Source organism: Pseudophryne corroboree, chromosome 4 (genome assembly GCF_028390025.1).
Source record: "Pseudophryne corroboree isolate aPseCor3 chromosome 4, aPseCor3.hap2, whole genome shotgun sequence".
NCBI classification, from domain to species: domain Eukaryota; kingdom Metazoa; phylum Chordata; class Amphibia; order Anura; family Myobatrachidae; genus Pseudophryne; species Pseudophryne corroboree.
In genome coordinates, this window is record NC_086447.1 from 592,941,343 (window position 1) to 592,965,663 (window position 24,321).

A 24,321-nucleotide genomic window follows, 5' to 3' on the forward strand; every position below is an offset into this window, starting at 1 on the left:
ATTTGTATTTGTAGAAAGGTGCAAAATTGATAGTTTGCAGGAGAGCGCCAATCACCCTAGCACCGGCCCTGCCTGGCAGTCACAGTAAGCACTACACCCACATTGCGATTGGCTGAGTGTCACACATGGTGATGGGAGTGTATGAATGAGAAAGAAGATGTAGTTCATGCTACTGTACTTGAATCATATTTTAAATGTTTTAGCATTGACATGTCAATATTTACAATGAGCTAAGTGTGTGTGTGTGTGTGTGTGTGTGTGTGTGTGTGTGTGTGTGTGTGTGTGTGTGTGTGTATGTATATAGTAATTTTCCCCCAGTTCCACCATCAAGCATCTGAACACTCCTTCAGTTCTTATCAGCATCCTGAGGACCCCTGCTCATTTATTAATCCTATGTCACCAGGAAGCACATAAAAATATCCTAAATGCAGCAACTTGAAGGAGCATTCAGATGCTAGATGGTGGAACTGGATGAAATTTGTTGTGTACACAGTGTTGGATATATCTAAACTGTAGAAACTTGTGCTGGTCTGGCCGCTACCGTTGGTATGTGATTTTAAACCTGTATTGTCCGAGAACATGTATTAAAACTTTTTATAAAGACTCATGCAATATAGAGCATACCCTCTGCCTTTACTTATTTTAGATACTATACCTGGCTGTGGATCCGGGATTATAGAGGGGAGCTGCCAAACCAAATTGTTTGAGTGCCTACAGACTAGCAGTGAAATATCCTTAATTGGGAACCGGCTTGAAACTTTGGACATATTGTTAAAATTTGCATACTGATATATATATATATATATATACATATATATATATATATATATATATATATATAAAAATACCTTCCTACGCTATACTTTACTAGTCTGATGCCAATAGCATTAATATAGATGATCTTTAAATAGGTACTCAGAGGAGTTTGGGATTTTTCATACAGAGAATTTCAAAACTGTTTTCTAAAGTTAAAAGCCAGATTTTAAGTTTTTAAGTAAGTATCAATTTATGACTCAATTTAATTTTATGGCTTTAATAAAAATTAGTAAATTCACAAACCTTACTTATATTTTGGATTATAGGAATCCATAGTACGAACTCAGATTACAAACCATTCTGTCGGTGGAATTCAAATAAGACTACTATAGAAATATAAAAAACAATCTTTAATTTAAAAAGGAACACTGCTATTATCTCAGTAAGTAAGGATTAATAATAACAAGAAATTATAATAGGACTTCCAATATTTAATGATGCTGTAACTAAGAAATCTTTTTGTTATCTGAACAGGCAAAATTGTTTACTACTACATTAGGTGCATAATCTGCACCAGTCAGCAATGAATGGAAATCATTTATATCATTAAAAAATCTGAAAATATAAAGAAAATTAGTAAGTATGTATTTATCAATACTTAGTTTTGGAGTCTTTCAGCTGACTGTCATTAATAAAGATATCAGAAATAAAGAAGTTTAGACCTGGTTTAAAAACAGGGATCAGCTGTTACATGTATCATTGGATGAAGTGAAATACCTATGTATAAATTCCCCCTAAGGGTAATTGTTAATTGTGAAATATGTATTTCCATACCAGATATTGTCGAAATTGAGTAGTTACATTTTAATTGTTTTTTAAGATCTGTATCAGTTCTGCACACTAAAACACCCTTTGTTCTCCTTTTTTCACATTCAAAGACACCCCTGAAGAAGTTGCCTAAGACGAAACGTGTTGGTTGAAAACTATATGTTATATCTGTAAAAGTGAATGGGCTATTAAAAGCCTGAAAGTTGTCATTGCTATTTTTGGTGAAAAACTTTTGTGAAAATTAAATCTCTAATATTTTAACAATTGTTTTTACTGTATTTTAATAAATTAATCTTTATATATGAATACATTGGGTGTGTGCATTAAGGTAATAACAGGTATTCCTCAGTTCATATTCTCTACTATTCTAAGTGGTTTTTAACCAATTGAGACATTTCTAATTAATTATAGCGCTCCTCAAATAAAACTATTTTATATTATTTCTTAGGCCCATATTGGCAAGGGGCTTCTATTGAGGTAGCAGCAGAAGATAATTAATAAACTATTTTTGTTTAACATGATATTTCGAATCACACTCAAAAGGTATATCATAAAAGGAATACCTTGGTTAAAGCGCAACAAGGATTATTTTGATATATATATATATATATATATATATATACATAAATGAAAAAGATGCTGGCACTCGTTCACAAACAAAAGATAGTTGCCTGGTTGCCCTCCTAAATATGTCTTGCAACGTATAAAAATAGCAGGTAAAAGGTGGCACTCCAAGGTCTTAATAATCACTGAAAAAGATAGGTGCTGGACACCATGAGCTGCAGTAATGTTTCAGTTTATTAACTAAACTTTCGTCAGACCAAAAGAACAATAAAACAGATCATAGCTTTATAGAAGAACACCCAGTGCCTCCATCAGCGTGTGTCTCATGCAGGGAGCCCGTCCGGTGACGTCACAATCCTGCGAAGCACAGCGCCGCGCCTGGTCCGGCTGTAACTATGGAAACAGTGTAAGCGTGACTAAGAGAGAAAACCTTATCCCAAGGTGATAGAGCAGATGTAAACAAAGGCTCAGAGTGTGGAACATGCCTGTGGCTAGCAAAATCTGAAAGATAGCTGGAAAAACCAGCAAACAAGGATAGGTAGGTAACTGTGTGTCTAGCAGACACTAAAACAGTGACACTGGTTAATGAAGCGCTGGCATAACAGGAATGTTGCACAGAACGAGCAGAGGGAATCATAATATCAGCAGGGTCATGGACAATAAATTAACATGTGCAAAACAAATAGAACCTCATGATCACACCAATACAGGTCCTAAGATAAGAGAGATATCATACAAGAACAAATAGTAAGAATGTATCACTAATACTGGTCACAAACTAATGTAACAATTACAAAAAGCAATTCAAGTTGAGCTGTTCATTCAAGCCCATAGGGGCAATAGTGTTAAGGTTATGAATCCAAGTGGACTCCAATTGGAGCAACTTGCGAACCCCTGTCCCCTCCCCTGATGTTGGGGGGGGGGGGGGAGGGACCTGATCAATAATTTTGTAGCGCAAAGTCGCTAAACTGACGTTGCAATTTGAAATGTCGAGCTACCGGCTGCTCAGTGTCTGTACCCTCCAAGGCCTGTCATATCGAAAGTCTGTGATTGGCCATTCTTTCTTTAAAAGTACAGATAGTCTTGCCTATATAGAATAGGCCACAAGGGCAACATATGTAATATATTACGTATTGACTAGAACATGTAAGTACGTGTCGGATGGAGATGCGTTTGCTGAATTGAGGATTAGTAAAGGAGGGACCTGTTTCCAAATAGCTGTATGTAGTGCAGCCTGTACACCGATAGCAGCCAGGTTTTTTGGTAAGAAAATGAGTCTTATGGTCCATACACACTTAACGATATAATGAGCGACGTCGCTCATTTTCCCCCTCCTTGAGTGACGTCGCTCATTTTATCGTTAAGTGTGTATGCCGCCAGCGTCGACCGATGCGCGGCCCCGCGGGTCGGCAACGATCGTCGCTGTCGGTAGGGCATGCATGAAGGATGTGGACTGTCGTCCACGACCTTCATGCAGGGCTGGCGGGGGCGTGACGTCACTGAGCGATATGAGCTGTCATATCGCTCAGTGCAAACAGAGCGACATCGTCTAATGTGTATGGGCCTTTAGTGTGTGTGGACTGTCCAGTAACGTCATTTTTTACCGGGAGATTTTTAAAACTTCTACCCCTGGTGAAGCTGGGTAAGATTTTTAAATTTTTAAAACTCGTAAGGTCCGGATCCAGTGTAACCATGGGCCATAGTTACAGCCGGACCGGGTGCGGCGTTGTGAGGCGCACGTTGCAGGATTGTGACGTCACCGGACGGGCTCCCTGCAAGAGACACACGCTGATGGAGGCACTGGGTGTTCTTCTTTAAAGGTATGATCTGTTTTATTGTTCTTTTGGTCTGACGAAAGTTTAGTTAATAAACTGAAACATTACTGCAGCTCATGGTGTCCAGCACCTATCTTTTTCAGTGATTATTAAGACCTTGGAGTGCCGCCTTTTACCTGCTATATATATATACATATATATTTATATTATGTTAAAAGGACTGGCACCCCTTTGTTACATTGGTAATTGCATCCCGGTGCCATCTAATACCACAAGGGATAAATTGTCTGCAGTTCGCATTAGCAGCACTCAGCGACGACATTTCCAAGGAAAGAAAACACCATCGATGTTTTAATTCCTTGGAGAAGTCGTCACTGAGTGCCGCTACTGCGAACTGTGTGTATGTGTGTTTATATATATATATATATATATATATATATATAAATAATAGACGTGTTGAAGCGGCACTCCTGGCTGGTAAATGAAAACTCACAACATCAAACTTGTGTCAACAATGTTTCAGTCGGCGCTGCGACTGTCATCAGGTTTATAATACAACCCAAAATTTTACATACCTTTTATCTTGTTCACCATGAGTGATTTCCAGCTCACCCGCCTGGTACCACACACCCGGTGGGCGGATATGTGATGTGACGTCAGCGTACTGTGACAGTGCAGCAGCGTTGTGTACCATCATCATGGCAACATACTAAAAATAAGACCGAGATTTGCAATGCTGTACCATATCACCACAACCTTCTAATCATATACTCAATACAAGACAATTCTATACTATAACAGTGAGGCAATCCGACAGCTGTCGGACACACAGGTGTATACTAAATTACAAACCAATCCTACCGTAGCTTGCAAGAGACATCTTCAAGATCTGTTACAGCAAGCTCTGGCAGTCAATTTAATTGCAGCTGAATTGCTACCGATACTAGTCCCTGAGTTCCCATTAGTGCCCCTATTCTACCTGATTCCGAAAATACACAAGGGCATTAACCCTCCTCCAGGGCGACCCATTGTGTCGGCACGAGGGTCACTTCTAAAACCGACATCTTGTCTGTTGGACTCATTACTGCAACATTTGATACAGAGTGAGCCTAGTAACCTATTGGACACTACATATTTTTTTTTAAATTACAAGGTGTTTTGGTAAACCCTCAGGACACATGTCTAGCAACTATAGATGTTGTAAGTTTGTATACATCAATTCCGCATGCTTTTGGCTTGACGGCAGTCAAGCGATTCTTGCTGAGGAAAGGGGTATATCATTTAGCTCAAATCGAAGTCATTTTATTGTTAGAGCTGATCCTTTCTTTCAATTTCTTTCTGTATGATAAGCAGTTTTATATGCAGATCCAAGGGTGTGCGATGGGTTCCTCTGCAGCACCAGTCTACGCAAACATCGTTATGTTTGCAGTAGAAGAGGATGTGTTTTATAGCAACCCTCTTTTTCGGTCACAGGCACTTTTGTTTAATAGATACATAGACGACTTATTCGTTCTATGGAAAGGTGACCAAAAAATCCTTAGTGACATGATTGACCATCATAATACTGCAGAGGGACCCATCAAATTGACCTACAGTATAAACAAAGAGATGATAAATTACTTGGATGTAGAAATATACATACAGGAACAGGGGATTACAACCACAGCGTTTAGTAAACCCACAGACAGGAATCAGCTGCTTCAAACACAGAGCTGTCATCCCAAGTCTTTAATAAGAGTCCTCCCATACTCGCAAATGGTCAGAATATGGTGGATCAACAGTGACCCCTTAATCGCCAGTAACCAAATTGACCAACTTATTGACAGACTATTAGATAGAGGATATACAGCCAAAAATGTATTAGACACTAAAGCCAAAGTATTGGCCCTAGATAGACAAACATTATTGGACAAGCAGAAAAAACATCAGTCAGGCTCACGGAAGTTCCCCATGGGTAAACAAATTCAATATTAAATCTTCTAGCATTATAGGTACAGCCCAAAAATATTGGCCAATAATTGAAACTGATAAGAACCTGTTTCTAACTGATACCAGTTTGATGCCCTGCTACTCGCTGGGTAAAAATCTCAATGATTTTTTTGGTGACAACCGATGTGTCCAAACTCATTAGGACCTCTGACAGGCAAGTACCGTTATTTCTTACCAAAAAACCTAGAATGGGATGCATGAAGTATTCATGTGTGACCTGTCAGTATATGTTAACGGGGGAATTTTTTAACCACCCACATACTGGGAAAAATATATATATTCGCCACCAGCTCAACTGCAATTCATCTTTTGTAATATACCAGATCATCTGCCCATGTGGGCTTACCTATGTCGGTAAAACCGAGAGAAAGTTCAAAGAATGGATATCTGCACATCGCTCTGATATACGAAGTGCCCATGAGTCTGGTACCAGTGAGCAGCCTGTGGCCAGACACTTTGCGCAATTCCATCACCCAATTAGCAGTATCAGATATAGAATGATAGATCAGGTACCACCTAATATAAGAGGAGACAATAGAGCAGCACAATTACATACCAGCCATATATGTATTGCCAAAAATACATAAGGATCCCAGAAATCCCCCCGGTAGACCGATAGTATCGGGAGTGGAATAATTGACTGCGAACCTATCAGCTTTCATTGACTCTCACCTTCAACCAATGGTATATTTAAACAAATCCCATTTGAAGGACACCAGGGATATTCTAAATAAACTAGAGAACATAAAATGGGAAGAAGGGTATTTTATGGTTAGTGCTGATGTAAGTTCTCTTTACACGATCATAAATCATGAAAAAGGTATTAGAGCAACAAAAAGCTTCCTTTCAACTTCAGATATAGTCCCTTCAATGCAGGAATTTCTGTTAAAAGGAATTCGGTTCATACTTGAACACAATTTCTTCCTATTTAAGGGAGAGTTTTTTGTACAGCTAACAGGGACAGCCATGGGCACCAGGTTCACCCCAAGCTATGCCAATTTGTTTTTGGGTCGTTGGGAGGAGGAGCATGTTTGGCATGGTGAGTACGGGGCAAGCCTGGTGCTATGGTCACGCTATATAGATGACATTTTCTTCATCTGGAAGGGAAACAAGGACACATTAGATGGTTTTTGCACATACTTAAATGAGAATGACTTAAACATTAAATTAACGTTTGACATTGACAAGGAAAAAATCAATTTCCTTGATGTAACCATTTACATTAAGGATAATCAAATATGCACACAAACGTATCAAAAACCAACTGACAGTTCGTCTTATATTTATGCAGACAGTTGCCATCACAGAAATTGGCTCAATTCAATTCCAGGGGGCCAATTTAAAAGATTAAGACGTAACTGTACTGAGGATGCGATCTTTGAATCCCAAGCGGAGGATATGAAAAAGTCTTTCTTATCCTGTGGATATGATAAGACGAAAATAGAAAAGGGCTTGGGAGAAGCTAGGGCCACAAGTAGAATGGATCTTTTATGCACAAGGAAGAAAACAAGAGAAGAAAATAAGGATACCCAATGGGCCTTTGTCACTGATTATAATGCTCATCATAGGGAAATAGAGAAAATCTTTAAAAGACACTGGACCACTTTAAAGTTGGATCCTGTGATAGGACCCCATTTACCCAGTAAACCTGTACATATATATAGGAGAGCACCCAATATCAAATCACAATTGGTTAAAAGCATACATCCAGAAACTAAGAGACCAGGATATAATAGGTCCAAAGGTTTTTATAGGTGTAGCAATTGCATAGGGTGTCGTAATATTGGTGGTGGTTCCACGTCAAAACATGAGACGATTAGGATCAATGATCAAGAATGCAAAATTATGGAATTCATCACATGTAATACTGCTAATTTGGTTTATGCCATAGTTTGTGACTGTGATAAAGTATACATTGGACGAACCACCAGATTGGGAGAGCATTTAAGAAACATCCGTAAGGGCTTGGAGACCCACTCCCTGTCTGCACATTTCAAAACTGTACATAAGTGCTCGATAGGCCATATAAAAGGTTTCTTTGGGATTAAACATATCAAACCCACTGAGAGAGATAAGAATGTGATGGCCCGTCTAGCACAAACTGAGATGAAACTAATATATACCTACAAAACCCTGGTACCAATAGGGTTAAACCAGGATTTCAAATTAAAATGGTTTTTATGATTCATTTTATTTTTATTGAGTTTACTGTAGGGTGGATCTAGTCTTTTTCTTTTTAATTGTATAAATTCAATGTTGTGGATCATGTTCTATGTATATTATCCATATAAAGGACATTGAAACCCGGTTTTTATTGTAGATTGAGTGGCATGTGGGACAGAAATAAGTATAAAGTGGAATTCTTACACTTCTAAAATACTGAATGGAGAAAAGGACAGGAAACGGGGCACTTCCGTTTGTGCCTACGGACGGAAGTTGACAGGCGGCCATCTTGAGAGAGGCATATCGGACGGAGAAGATTACCAGCGTGCCGCACGTCACATCCGAGGAAGAAGGTGATTGACGGACCAAGTACGGACTGATTGACTGAAGTACTAATCATTTGCATCAGGAAATGAGCGGCCGGAAATAGATCTACGTCACCTCCGTAACCGACGCCACTTCCGCATCCTTCTTAACGGAGAATACTAACGCCCTGCACCATGGATTTTAATTGTATCAAGTGTTCTTATTAGGAATGATGTTTTAAGTATACAGATTTTGGTAAATACTTTTGCAGATCATACACCTGTGTCATATACATGATTAGGTTAGTATATAAGGAATGCCAAATTAGGGTCTCTCATACCTTGATAAAGACCCTAGAACGGGCCGAAACGCGTTGGTGGAGAGACCTACAGTTGATGAACCTACCCGTGGGAGACTAGGAGGAGATCAGACTAACGGGGCCCCGTTTTTTCTGCACACCATTTCTCTTCCGACCCTCCAGGGTATGAGCACTATTGTTTTTATTCTAGTCTGATTGTTTTAATAAATAAGTCTTTTTACTCCAAACCTCCTTTTTTTGGTTCTCATTTTGGGAGAAAAAGTGCAAGGTTGGAGACTAAGAGTGAACAAGAAAGATTTACCCTACATGCTCGTGAAACATCAAACTGATTGTGAGTGCCTCACATAGGGGGCAACCCCGGCATTTTTCTTCACTTGGTGACGGAGCACCCTCCTTAGGGAGTTGTAACTGTGAATGCTTTTGACTCCTGCATTTGTGTAAGTGTGTGGGGAAGGGGAGTTTGTCTCCCCGGCAAAACCAAGACACGATTGGATATCTGCTTAGGATGACATCACATTATTGTTTCATGATATGCTTTCATACTATTTAATGGTGTAAGTGTATTGGAAGGGGGAGCTCCCCAATATAATACAAATTTTCCCTCTTTGTACTAATCACACAAGAAGGGGGGGTGACCTATACATCATTTGGAAATAATACACGAGGATCGCGGTGTATATTTGTTTTCTTTTACATGTATGAGGACACTCCATGATCAATTGAAAGGAGAGAAATTTCAAGATGCATCTCATTATAATTATTAAGGGAAGTGTTCAAGTGTGAGCGCCTGAGCGCAATATTTTTATTCTTTTTGTATATTGTCTGTTTTGTGGAATAGTTTGTGGTTCCTTTTCAAAATATTTCTCAGGTTGCTCCACCATAGCGCATAGAGGCACCTCACATATCTTTTTGAGCACAATTGTTGCAAATAGAAACTAGATGGATAATTTGACTGGACGAAGTCCATCCAAAAGGCTTAAATGAGTCAGTATCCCTCTCATGTTTTTTTAAATAACTAAAAATAGGCTAGGGCCCCATGGATATGTTATAAAGAATTGTCTTGCATTGAGTATATGATTACAAGGTTGTGGTGTTATGGTACAGTATTGCAAATCTCTCTGTCTCATTTTTAGTGTGTTGTCATAGTGATGGTACACAACGCTGTCGCAGTGCGCTGACGTCACATCCCATATCCGCCCACCGGGTGTGCTGTCCCGGTCGGGCGAGCTGGAAATCACTCGTGGTGAACAAGATAAAAGGTATGTAAAATGTTGTGTTGTATTATAAACCTGACGACAGTCGCAGGGCCGACTGAAATGTTGTTGATACAAGTTTGATGTTGTGAGTTTTCATTTACCAGCCATTTGTCATGTTACATCCTTATTCCAAAATGGAATGAATAAATTTTTTCCTTCAAATTTCTACACACGATACTCCATAATGACATTGTGAAAAAATATTTTTTATGATTTTTTTGTGTGCAAATTTATTAAAAATAAAAAACTAAAAAATCACATGTAAGTATTCACAGCCTTTGCCATGTAGCTCAAAATTGATCTCAGGTACATCCTGTTTCCACTGATCATCCTTGAGATGTTCCTACAGCTTAATTGGAGTCTACCTGTGGTAAATTCAGTTAATTTGACATGGAGGCTAATTCAGACCTGATCACTCGCTAGGGGTTTTTTACACTGCCGCGAACAGATAGTCGCCGCCCATAGGGGAGTGTGTTTTAGCTTTGCAAGTGTGCGAACGCATGTGTAGCAGAGCTGTACAAACAAATCTAGTGCAGTTTCTGCACAGCCCAGAACTTACTCAGCCGCTACGAACACTTCAGCCTGTCCGGGACCAGAAAAGGATGTCAGGAACCCTCCCTGCAAACGCATGGACACGCCTGCGTTTTTCCAACCACTCCCTGAAAATGGTCAGTTGACACCCACAAACGCCTTCTTTCTGTCAATCTCCTTGTGATCGCCCGTGCAAATGGATTCCTCACTCAAACCCATCTCTGAGCGGTGATCCGCTTTGTACCTGTACGACACACATGTGCATTATGGTGCATACGCATGCACAGTTCTGACCTGATCTCAGAGCTGCAAAAAACACTAGTGAGCGATCAGGTCTGAATTAGGCCCATGATTTGGAAAGGCACACACCTGTCTATATAAGGTCCCACACTTGACAGTGCATGTCTGAGCACAAACCAAGCATGAAGCCAAAGGAATTGTCTGTAGACCTCTGAGTCAGGATTGTGAGGGAGGGTACAGAAAAATATCTGCTGCTTTGAAGGTCCCAATGAGCACAGTGGCCTCCATAATCCATAAAATGGAAGAAGATTGAAACAACCAGGACTCTTCCTAGAGCTGGTTGGCCATCTAAACTGAGCACTCGAGGGAGAAGGGCCCTAGACAGGGAGGTGACCAAGAACCCGATGGTCACTCTATCAGAGCTACAGCAATCCTCTGTGGAGAGAGCAGAACCTTCCATAAGGACAACCATCTCTGCAGCAATCCACCAATCAGGCCTCTATGGTAAAGTCGCCAGACGGAAGCCATTCCTTAGTAATAAGCACATGGCAGCCCACCTGGAGTTTGCCAAAATGCACCTAAAGGACTCTCAGACCATGAGGAAAAAAATTATCTGGTCTGATGAGACAAAGATTGAACTCTCTGGCGTGAATACCAGGTGTCATGTTTGGAGGAAACCAAGCATCGCTTATCACCAGGCCAATACCATCCCTACAGTGAAGCATGGTGGTAGCAGCATCATGCTGTGGGGATGTTTTTTAGTGACAGGAACTGGAAGACTAGTCAGGATAAAGGGAAAGTGGAATGCAGCAATCTACAGAGACATCCTGGATAAAAACATGCTCCAGGGCGCTCTTGACCTCAGACTGGGGTGACAGTTCATCTTTCAGCAGGACAACAACCATAAGCCCACAGCCAAGATATCAACTCTGTGAATGTCCTTGAGCGGCCCAGCCAGAGCCCAGACTTGAATCCGATTTAACATTACTGGAGAGATCTGAAAATGGCCATGCACCGACGCTTTCCATCCAACCTGATAGAGCTTGAGAGGTGCTGCAAAGAGCAATGGGTGAATCTGCCCAAAGATAGGTGTGCCAAGCTTGTGACATCATATTCAAAAAGATTTGAGCAAAGGATGTAAATACTTATGTACATGTGATTTCTTAGTGTTTTACTTTTAATAAATTAGCAAAAATCATAAAAAATATTTTTTTTTCACATTGTCATTATGGGGTATTGTTTGTAGAATGTTGAGGGGAAAAAATTAATTTATTCAATTTTGGAATAAGGCTGTAACATAACAAAATGTGGAAAAAGTGAAGCACTGTGAATACTTTCCGGATGCAATATATACAGTGTGTGTGTGTGTGTGTATGTATATATATATATACTGTATATATATATATATATATATATATATATATACATACACCTACAGTATATTCACAGTACTGTGCAAAAGTGTTAGGTGTGGAAAAATGCTTTAAAGTAAGAATGCTTTCAAAAATGGAAGGGTTAATATTTTATTTTATCAATTAACAAAATACAAAGTGAATGGACAGAAATCTTAATCAAATCAATATTTGGTGTGACCACCCTTTGCCTGCAAAGCAGCATCAAGTATTCTAGGTACACTTGCACAGTTTTTGAAGGAACTCGGCAGGGAAGTTGTTCCAAACATCTTGGAGAACTAACTACAGATCTTCTGTGGATGTAGGCTTGCTAAAAAGCCTTCTGCCTCTTCATGTGATCCCAGACAGACTTGATGATGTTGAGATCAGAGCTCTGTGGGGGCCATATCATCACTTCCAGGACTCCTTGTTCTTCTTTACGCTGAAGATAGTTCTTAATGGCATTGGCTATATGTTTGGTGTCATTATCCTGCTGCAGAATAAATTTGGAGCCAATCAGATGCCTCCCTGATTGTACTGCATGATGAAGACGTTGTAACCCACTCTTAGTTTCCTATTCTTTTTAAGCAATACCTATTAAGGGGTCACTATATATGGATTCTATGTGCCTCCACCCAAGCTATATGTTTACCTAGACTTGCCTGGGTAAGCCTTCCTTAGGTTAAGTAAGTGTGTGTGTGTGTGTGTGTGTGTGTGTGTGTGTTTCAATTACACATTGCCATTTACATTATACCTGTTTTCTTCATCCAGGTTCCACGGATCAACTTCAAGTCACAAATGTAATGGTAAGTATTGTAATTTCATTTCACAATAACATTTTAAACTTAACATTAATACCTGAAATTCCTTAGGTATTTTGTGATGCTCCTAAATTCTCTGTATAGATATAGATTTTTACATGGCACTATTGAATTTCACGCTAACTCATAATTTCTTTAGCTTTGATGGTCAATTTTATAGGCAGCTAACGGGGTGTGCCATGGGATCTTCCGTGGCACCCTCGTTTGCGAATGCGTTCATGTGGGAGGTAGAGCGTAGCCTCTTTTTCATTGATAGCAGGATTTCTAGCAGATTATTTCTATACTATAGATATATAGATGACCTTCTTTTGATGTGGCAAGGAGAGATCACAGATTTGGAAGACCTGGTCATGCAACACAACAACACTGCTAGTCCGGTAAAACTAACCATGAATAGCAGTCGCACTGAAATCTGCTTTTTAGACCTTAATATTACAATCCAGGAAGGACAGTTGGTGACATCTTTGTTTAAAAAACCGACTGACCGAAATACAATTCTGAGATATGATAGTTGTCATCCAGCCTCCACGGTTAGTAGTATTCCCTACTCTCAATTTTTAAGAGTGTGCAAAAGTAACAACTGCACACAACAAAGGGATAAGCAATTAGACGAAATGGAGCTTAGATTGAGAGCCAGAGGTTACCCACGACAATTATTAGCTCAAGCAAGAAGGAAAGCAGAAAGGATGAATAGAGAAGAATGCCTAAAACCTAAAAAAACAAAAGAGTTGGAGGGGGTAATTCCTTGGGTCTGTGAGTTTGATGTCCACAGCAATCAGGTACGCAAGGAGGCTAAGAAATTATGGCCCCTTGTGGCAACTGACCCAGAATTACCGATGTTTCGCCACCAGCGGGTTATGCCCAGCTATGTCCGGGGTAAGAGTATCAAAGACATGGTGGTCAAAACTGATATGGCCAAATTTAAAGTAACACCAGAGCATTTTTTGAAACGCAAAAACGGCTGTTTCAAGTGCACAGGATGCACGACGTGCTCACACATGTCGGTAGGAGACCACATTGTACATCCATATTCAGGAAAGAAGTTTCCAATCAGATGGCCCCTAACTTGTACCACCAGATATGTGGTCTATGCGATCATTTGCCCCTGTGGTAGGTACTATATAGGCAAAACAGAATGCCAGTTTAGAATAAGGATGGCACAGCACAGGTTGGCCATAAGAAATGCCCTTGCTTCAGGCAAAGGGGATCAACCTGTTGCGAAACATTTCCTTGAGTACAGACACACCATGGCTACTTTCAAACATAGAATCATTGATCACGTGCCAGAATCTTTGCGGGGGGGCGATAGGGGCAGGAAACTCCTGCAGCTAGAATCAAGATGGATTCATAGGCTCAATACCCTGAGACCTGCCGGTATGAACGACAATCTTGGATTAATTAATTTCATCTAAGAGAGCAGGGGAGGGTTGTTTAAAAGTGACATGGAGGTCACACGAACAGTCCCCACGAATACTCAGGGGGATAATAACACTTATACAGGGGGATGGATAACATAAGTAGGGTGGTATACAGGATACAGAGGAGAACAGGTGGGGATCCACATAGGTACAGATAGAAGTGAGAAACAGGGAAGTTCAGAAGTAGTCTATTTACTTCTGTTGCCATATATGCTTATGTAGTCCAGAAATGGTTAGCAAACGACAAAAAAAAGGGGGGTTCCCTGACATGTGACAGGGGGAGCCGGGTAATATGCCCAAATGTTTCACCAAGTTTGAAGACACAACTTGTTTAGCACTAAGCAAGTCACGTGCATATGCAAGACACACTTTTAATATTGTGGTTTTAATAGTTAATAGCCGGTATCGGGTTTTTACACAAAGCCGTGTCTTATATGTTGATCTTCACGGCGCTGTTTCACAATGTCATTTGTTTATGTTTAGGTGTCAAGGCCTGGTTGCCATGGACGCGCCCCCCGGCGCCGACGTGTCACTTCCGGTGAGACAGCGGTGACGTCAGTCTGAAGACCGGGACGGCGCGGCCAGCGGCTCCGGCCAGAGGGGATGTCCTGTGGGGGGTAAGTGTTATTTAAACTCACTGTTTGTAACTTTGCACTAATCCTGACGAAGGGGGAAACCCCGAAACGTTGATCTGCATCAATACACATTTGGCTGATTTACAAGACTCTGAGTGCCGCCTCATTACTTTCTGTGGACTGCATGTATGGGGTCTGCACCCCGGGAGGAAGGCACCTGAGCAGATCAGTCCCATAATAGGGACAGTGCCGAGTGCCGGAGCAGAATTTGGATATATATATATATATATATACACCTACAGTATATTCACAGTACTGTGCAAAAGTGTTAGGTGTGGAAAAATGCTTTAAAGTAAGAATGCTTTCAAAAATGGAAGGGTTAATATTTTATTTTATCAATTAACAAAATACAAAGTGAATGGACAGAAATCTTAATCAAATCAATATTTGGTGTGACCACCCTTTGCCTGCAAAGCAGCATCAAGTATTCTAGGTACACTTGCACAGTTTTTGAAGGAACTCGGCAGGGAAGTTGTTCCAAACATCTTGGAGAACTAACTACAGATCTTCTGTGGATGTAGGCTTGCTAAATAGCCTTCTGCCTCTTCATGTGATCCCAGACAGACTTGATGATGTTGAGATCAGAGCTCTGTGGGGGCCATATCATCACTTCCAGGACTCCTTGTTCTTCTTTACGCTGAAGATAGTTCTTAATGGCATTGGCTATATGTTTGGTGTCATTATCCTGCTGCAGAATAAATTTGGAGCCAATCAGATGCCTCCCTGATTGTACTGCATGATGAAGACGTTGTAACCCACTCTTAGTTTCCTATTCTTTTTAAGCAATACCTATTAAGGGGTCACTATATATGGATTCTATGTGCCTCCACCCAAGCTATATGTTTACCTAGACTTGCCTGGGTAAGCCTTCCTTAGGTTAAGTAAGTGTGTGTGTGTGTGTGTGTGTGTGTGTGTGTGTGTGTGTGTGTTTCAATTACACATTGCCATTTACATTATACCTGTTTTCTTCATCCAGGTTCCACGGATCAACTTCAAGTCACAAATGTAATGGTAAGTATTGTAATTTAATTTCACAATAACATTTTAAACTTAACATTAATACCTGAAATTCCTTAGGTATTTTGTGATGCTCCTAAATTCTCTGTAATTAGATCAGTTCCATAGGTTGTTTATGTATCATCGATTCTAGCTGCTTCTGGGGGTGTGGTATAGTACATAGACAGTTAAAAGCTAGACAGTCATTAGTTAGATACCATATGGTCAACAGTCAAAAGATAGACAGGGTCAAAAGTCAGACAGGGTCATACAGTAAGTCAGACACACAAAAAAATATATATATATTTTTTTAAACATTTTTAACCTAAATTTGGTGAAATTCGTCACATCACGGGATCGCTACTTTTGCCACGCTTCGGGCTCGGTGTCTCTCGGTCCGCTTCGCTTTGCCCGCCACAAATTTACTAAAAGGTAATAGTTTGTGACATGGATAGTAAATGAGGCAAAAGTTGTTAAAAACACAGAAAACATTTTTTTTTGTGTGTGTCTGACTTTGACACTGTCTGACTTTTGACCCTGTCAGTCTTTTGAATGTCTGACTTTTGACCCTGTCTATCTTTTGACTGTCGACCATATGGTGTCTGACTAATGACTGTCAATCTTTTAACTGTCTATCTATACAGACTGGAACCCCTTCTGGGGTAGTATTGTACCTATAGCCTATATGAAGGATCTCTCAGTACATGGAAACACAAATAGCTTTAGCTTATGTTACTCACAGTACTTTGTTACTTATGTATCTCTTTAGCTGAGGAAAGCATTATGCCTACAGTACAGTATGTACTAATTGCAACAGTCTCCTTTACTTTACTTAGTGAAACATTACTGTAACAATTTGATACAGCAAAATCTCCTGGAAAGTTTGGTGTTGTTTATATCTAATAGTTGTATCCAGGGCCGGCTCCGGGGTTTTGAGCGCCCCGGGCAGGCGATGGGGGCGTGGCTTCATACAGGGGCGTTGTCACTTACGCCCCCTGTACAGTAGTAGCGCCGATGAAAGATGTGCGGTGCGCGATGACGTCATCGCGCACCGCACAGCAAAGGTCCTCTCCACGAAGGGGAACTAGACGCTTCGTGTCTAGTTCCCTTCGTGGAGAGGACCTTTGCTGTGCAGTGCGCGATGACGTCATCGCGCACCGCACAGTAAACGTCCTCTCCACGAAGGGAAACTAGACGCTACGCGTCTAGTTACCTTCACGGCGGGGGACAGCGGCGGGGGACAGCGGGCAGCGGGGGGCGCACGGCACATCAGCAGCGGATCTTGCCGTGGTGCGGCGCCCTCCGGATGGCGCCGGCGCCCTCCGGAAGGCGGCGCCCCGGGCAAAAGTCCTGCTTGCCCGTGGCAAGATCCGCTACTGGATGTATCCACTTGAATTGAATGAAATTGGCAAACAATAACTTAGCTTCAGTGCTTGGTTCATATGAATCCAAACATGTACATGGCTATAGTCTAATCTCCTCTATGTCAGCAGACTTAGGGGGACATGTACTAAGCAGTGATAACAGTGGAGAAGTGAGCCAGTGGAGAAGTTGCCCATGGCAACCAATCAGCATTGACGTAACATTTATAATTTGCATACCAAAAAAGTATACAGAGCAGCTGATTGGTTGCCATGGGCAGCTTCTCCACTGGCTCACTTCTCAACTTTTATCACTGCTTAGTACATGTCACCCTTTAGTGTTATTTAAGCTCCCCTGTATTTACTGCAATCAGTTATCACTACTTCATATAAATGCTCAGTCTCCATGAACACGCTGAACTCAAGTTCCACTTACTTCTGAAAGCCACTATGTTCTTGGTTCCATGAGATTCATTCAATTTATAGCCTATAAGGGGCTGTGATTTTCACCCCTGTCTGAGTATTAATGTCTTTCCCTCCTCAAACTAATGCAGGGCTGAGATTTATAGCAAATGTTGAGGTGAGCAATAAATGTCTTTATAGTTCGATGTGCTCATTTAATAGCATAAGTGTCTTAATGGCTATAACAGCTACCTGTACTTGGCTTCCCATATATTATGCCACTCAGTTACAGGTATGACTACTGAAAACTTGGTACTGGCTTATGCCACTTTGAGCTATTATCTGCTGCCTCCTGATTAATTAAGGCAGAGTATCTATTGCAGCCTATGATGCTGAGTGCGGTGCAGGTAACTGGGTTTTCACTTACACCTCCTTGGCTGTGCTGCTGCGGCTGTGTGGTGCTCCCCTGACTCCTCCCCTGGCTTTCTGATAGGCTTAAACTGCTTCGTCCCTGCTGCAGGTGGTACCTCTATACTGCAATGCCCCGCCTCCGCTATACAGGAAATCGGCTTAGCTTCTACTGGCTCCCCTCTATTGCTATGGAGCCACTCGCTCTCCTGCTGCCGCTTACGCTCCTTGCCGCTCTGGCCATTCTAGTGGACTGCAGACCTGGAGGGTCTCCTTCCTTCCGCCGACACTTCATTCGGCTTCAGTTAGCGGCGCCTCTCACTCTGCCTCTGCTCCTGACTCAGGTATGTCCAGTGACTGTATGCTAACAGTCCCAGCAGTGCTGCTGTATGTTTACAGCATACAGCCCTTTTCAGCAGTGCACTGTAGACTTAGGTGCATACTCTAACTAGGGGAACAGCAGACTGAGATCCGCCGGCGGGAGCGCCTTTTTATATGCTCCCATCTACCGGTGCGTGGCCCCCTCCTCTGTACACGGCTCTCATTCTCCACCACGTGGGGCCCCTCTCTGCACACGGCTCTACTCTACTAGCACGCGGGACCACCTCTCTGCACACAGCTCAGCTTTTACCAGTGAGTCCCCTGTTTTAGCGGCAGCTACAGCACTAGTATATCTTCAAGAACCCTCCTCTCTATCACTGTTTGCATGTATACACACTCCCCACTAACCACTATTACTGTGTTCTATTGATCCCTCCTAGAATCAGTATATAAGCAGCTCTTATATATATATATATATATATATGTATCTATCTGCATAAATAGTTTTATTCATATTACCCTCTCGTCTTTAACATTCACATATATTTCTCTAACGTCCTAAGTGGATGCTGGGGACTCCGTAAGGACCATGGGGATTAGCGGCTCCGCAGGAGACTGGGCACAACTAAAGAAAGCTTTAGGACTACCTGGTGTGCACTAGCTCCTCCCACTAAGACCCTCCTCCTGACCTCAGTTAGATTCTTGTGCCCGGCTGAGCTGGATGCACACTAGGGGCTCTCCTGAGCTCCTAGAAAGAAAGTATATTTTAGGTTTTTTATTTTACAGTGAGATCTGCTGGCAACAGACTCACTGCAGCAAGGGACTAAGGGGAGAAGAAGCGAACCTACCTAACTGGTGGTAGCTTGGACTTCTTAGCCTACTGGACACCATTAGCTCCAGATGGATCGACCGCATGGAACCGGCCATTGATGTTCGGTCCCGGAGCCGAGCCGCCGGACCCCTTACAGAGCCAGAAGCAAGAAGAGTCCGGAAAATCGGCGGCAGAAGACATCAGTCTTCACCAAGGTAGCGCACAGCACTGCAGCTGTGCGCCATTGCTCCTCATACACACTTCACACTCAGGTCACTGAGGGTGCAGGGCGCTGGGGGGGGCGCCCTGAGCAGCAATAAAAACACCTTGGCTGGCAAATATATCACAATATATAGCCCCAGAGGCTATATATGTGATAAATACCCCTGCCAGAATCCATAAAAAAGCGGGAGAAAAGTCCGCGAAAAACGGGCGGAGCTATCTCCCTCAGCACACTGGCGCCATTTTCTCTTCACAGTGCAGCTGGAAGACAGCTCCCCAGGTTCTTCCCTGTAGTTTTCAGGCTCAAAGGGTTAAAAAGAGAGGGGGGCACTAAATTTAGGCGCAATATTGTTTATACAAGCAGCTATTGGGGGAAAAATCACTCAGTTATAGTGTTAATCCCTGCATTATATAGCGCTCTGGTGTGTGCTGGCATACTCTCTCTCTGTCTCCCCAAAGGACTTTGTGGGGTCCTGTCCTCAGTCAGAGCATTCCCTGTGTGTGTGCTGTGTGTCGGTACGGCTGTGTCGACATGTGGGATGAGGAAGGTTACGTGGAGGTGGAGCAGAAGCCGATAAATGAGATGTCGCCCCCTGTGGGGCCGACACCAGAGTGGATGGATAGGTGGAAGGTATTAACCGACAATGTCAACTCCTTACATAGAAGGCTGGATGACGTAAAACAGCGGTGGGACAGCCGGCTTCTCAGCCCGCGCCTGCCCAGGCGTCTCAAAGGCCATCAGGGGCTCAAAAAAGCGCCCGTTACCTCAGATGGCAGACACAGATGTCGACACGGAGTCTGACTCCAGTGTCGACGAGGTTGAGACATATACACAATCCACTAGGAACATCCGTTACATGATCTCGGCAATGAAAAATGTGTTACGCATTTCTGACATGAACCCAAGTACCACATAAAAGGGGTTTTATTTTTGGGGAGAAAAAGCAGCCAGTGTTTTGTTCCCCCATCAGATGAATGAATGAAGTGTGTAAAGTAGCGTGGGTTCCCCCGATAAGAAACTGGTAATTTCTAAAAAGTTACTGATGGCGTACCCTTTCCCGCCAGAGGATAGGTCACGTTGGGAGATATCCCTTAGGGTGGATAAGGCGCTCACACGTTTGTCAAAAAAGGTGGCACTGCCGTCTTAGGATATGGCCACCTTGAAGGAGCCTGCTGATAAAAAGCAGGAGGCTATCCTGAAGTCTGTATATACACACTCAGGTTATATACTGAGACCTGCAATTGCCTCAGCATAAATAGTGCTGCTGCAGCGTGGTCTGATACCCAGTCAGATAATATTAAAACTCTAAGACAGGGAAAATAGTTTGCTAACATAGAGCATATTAAAGACGTCGTCTTAGATATAAAGGATGCACAGAGGGATATTTGCCGGCTGGCATCCAGAATTAATGCAATGTCCATTCTGCCAGGAGGGTATTAGAAACCCGGCAGTGGACAGGTGATGCTGCCTATAAAAGGCACATGGAGATTCTGCCTTATAAGGGTGAGGAAATGTTTGGGGATGGTCTCTGGGACCTCGTATCCACAGCAACAGCTGGGAAGAAATTTTTTTACCTCAGGTTTCCTCACAGCCTAAGAAAGCACTGTATTTTCAGGTACAGTCCTTTCGGCTTCAGAAAAGCAAGCGGGTCAAAGGCGCTTCCTTTCTGCACAGAGACAAGGGAAGAAGGAAAAAGCTGCACCAGCAGCCAGTTCCCAGGATCAAAAATCTTCCCCCGCTTCCTCTGAGTCCACCGCATGACGTTGGGGCTCCACAGGTGGAGACAGGTGCGGTAGGGGCGCGTCTCGGGAACTTCAGGGACCAGTGGACTTGCCCACAGGTGGATCCCTAGGTTCTGCAAATAGTATCACAAGGATACAGGCTGGAGTTCGAGGCGACTCCCCCTCGCCGTTACCTCACATCAGCCTTGCCTGCTGCCCTCGGAGAAAGGTAGTACTGGCGGCAATTCACAAGCTGTACTTCCAGCAGGTGAAATCAAGGTACCCCTCCTTCAACAAGGCCTGGGGTTACTATTCCAAAATGTTGTGGTACCGAAACCAGACGGTTCGGTGAGACCCATTCTAAAATTGAATGCCTTGAACACTTATATACGAAGGTTCAAGTTCAAAATGGAATCGCTCAGGGCGATTATTGCAAGCCTGGAGAATTTCATGGTATCACTGGACATCAAGGATGCTTACCTGCATGTCCCTATTTACCCTCTTCACCAGGAGTACCTCAAAATTGTGGTACAGGATTGTCATTACCAATTCCAGACGTTGCCGTTGGTCGGTCCCCGGCACAGAGGTATTTACCAAGGTAATGGCCGAAATAATTATCCCGTACTTGGACGATCTCCTTATAAAGGCGAGGTCCAGGGAGCAGTTGTTCGGCGGAGTAGCACTATCTCGGGAAGTGCTACAACAGCACGGCTGGATTCTGAATATTCCAAAGTCGCAGCTGGTTCCTATGACGCGTCTACTGTTCCTGGGTATGGTTCTGGACACAGAACAGAATAAAAAGGGTTTCTCCCGGAGGAGAAGTCCAAGGAGTTGTCGTCTCTAGACAGAAACCTCCTAATACGTATACAGGTGTCGGTGCATCAATGCACGCGAGCCCTGGGAAGGATGGTAGCTTCTTACGAAAAAAATCCATTCGCCAGGTCCCATGCAAGGATTCTCCAGTGGGATCTGTTGGACAAGTGGTCCGGGTCGCATCTTCAGATGCATCGGCGGATAACCCTGTCTCCAAGGGACAGGGTGTCACTGTTGTGGTGGCTGCAGAGTGCTCATCTTCTAGGGGGCCGCAGATTCGGCATACAGGACTAGGTCCTGGTGACCACGGATGCCAGCCTTCAAGGCTGGGGGGCAGTCACACAGGGAAGAAACGTCCAAGGCTATGGAAAAGTCAGGAGACTTCCCTACACATAAATATTCTGGAACTAAGGGCCATTTACAATGCCCTAAGTCAGGCTAGACCCCTGCTTCAACACCGGCCGGTGCTGATCCAGTCAGACAACATCACGGCGGTCGCTCATGTTAACCGACAGGGCGGCACAAGAAGCAGGATGGCGATGGCAGAAGCCACAAGAATTCTCCGATGGACGGAAAATCATGTGTTAGCACTGTCAGCAGTGTTCATTCCCGGAGTGGACAACTGAGAAGCAGACTTTCTCAGAAGACACAACCTCCACCCGGGAGAGTGGGGACTTCATCCAGAAGTTTTCCAAATGATTGTACACCGTTGGGAAAGGCCACAGGTGGACATGATGGCGTCCCGCCTCAACAAAAAGCTACAAAGATATTGCGCCAGGTCAAGGGACCCTCAGGCGATAGCTGTGGACGCTCTGGTAACACCGTGGGTGTACCAGTCGGTGTATGTGTTCCCTTCTCTGCCTCTCTTACCCAGGGTAATGAGAATAATAAGAAGGAGAGGAGTAAGAACTATACTCATTGTTCCGGGTTGGCCAAGAAGAGCTTGGTAACCAGAACTCCAAGAAATGATCTCAGAGGACCCATGGCCTCTGCCGCTCAGACAGGACCTGCTGCAGCAGGGGGCCTGTCTGTTCCAAGACGTACCGCGGCTGCGTTTGACGGCATGGCGGTTGAACGCCGGATCCTGAAGGAAAAGGGCATTCCGGAGGAAGTTATCCCTACGCTATTTAAAGCTAGGAAAGAAGTGAACGCAAACCATTATCACCGCATATGGTGGAAATATGTTGCGTGCTGTGAGGCCAGGAAGGCCCCAAAGGAGAAATTTCAGCTAGGTCGATTTCTGCACTTCCTACAGTCAGAGGTGACTATGGGCCTAAAATTGGGTTCCATGAAGGTCCAGATTTCGGCTCTATCGATTTTCTTCCAAAATAGAACTGGCTTCACTGCCTGAAGTTCGGACTTTTGTTAAGGGAGTGCTGCATAGTCAGCCCCCGTTTGTGCCTCCAGTGGCACCGTGGGATCTCAACGTAGTGTTGGATTTCCTAAAGTCGCATTGAGTTGAGCCACTTAAATCCGTGGAGCTACAATACCTCACGTGGAAAGTGGTCATGCTGTGGGCCTTGGCGTCGGCCAGGCGTGTATCAGAATTGGCGGTTTTGTCATTCAAAAGCCCTTATCTGTATTTTATATGGATAAGGCGGAATTGAGGACTCGTTCCCAATTCCTTCCTAAGGTGGTATCAGTTTTTCATGTGAACCAACCTATTGTGGTGCCTGCGGCTACTTGGGACTTGGAGGATTCCAAGTTTTCTGGACGTAGTCAGGGCCCTGAAAAATATATGTTTCCAGGACGGCTGGAGTCAGAAAGACTGACTCGCTATTTATCCTGTATGCACCCAACAAGCTGGGTGCTCCTGCTTCTAAGCAGACTATTGCTCGCTGGATCTGTAGCACGATTCAACTTGCACATTCTGCGGCTGGACTGCCGCACCCTAAATCTGTAAAAGCCCATTCCACGAGGAAAGTGGGCTCTTCTTGGGCGGCTGCCCGAGGGGTCTCGGCTTTACAAATTTGCCGAGCTGTTACTTGGTCGGGGTCAAACACTCTTGCAAGAGTCTACAAGTTTGATACCCTGGCTGAGGAGAACCTAGAGTTTGCTCATTCGGTGCTGCAGAGTCATCCGCACTCTCCCGCCCGTTTGGGAGCTTTGGTATAATCCCCATGGTCCTTACGGAGTCCCCAGCATCCACTTAGGACGTTAGAGAAAATAAGATTTTACTCACCGGTAAATCTATTTCTCGTAGTCCGTAGTGGATGCTGGGCGCCCATCCCAAGTGCGGATTGTCTGCAATACTTGTATATAGTTATTGCCGT

General features: G+C 43.2%; 1 protein-coding gene across 2 annotated transcripts in view; it reads right to left on the minus strand.

The window, feature by feature from the left end:
- C4H6orf118 (chromosome 4 C6orf118 homolog) overlaps window positions 1-18,759 on the minus strand; it is a 116,287-nt gene extending 97,528 nt beyond the window's left edge. The window contains exon 1 of one of the 2 annotated variants that reach the window (XM_063917545.1): window positions 18,179-18,759. The gene's annotated coding sequence lies outside the window, so the exon portion shown is untranslated. Of the gene's footprint in view, window positions 1-17,785 lie in introns of both variants that reach the window. The other variant, XM_063917543.1, reaches the window with a different exon arrangement.
- Between the last annotated feature and the right edge of the window lie 5,562 nt (window positions 18,760-24,321).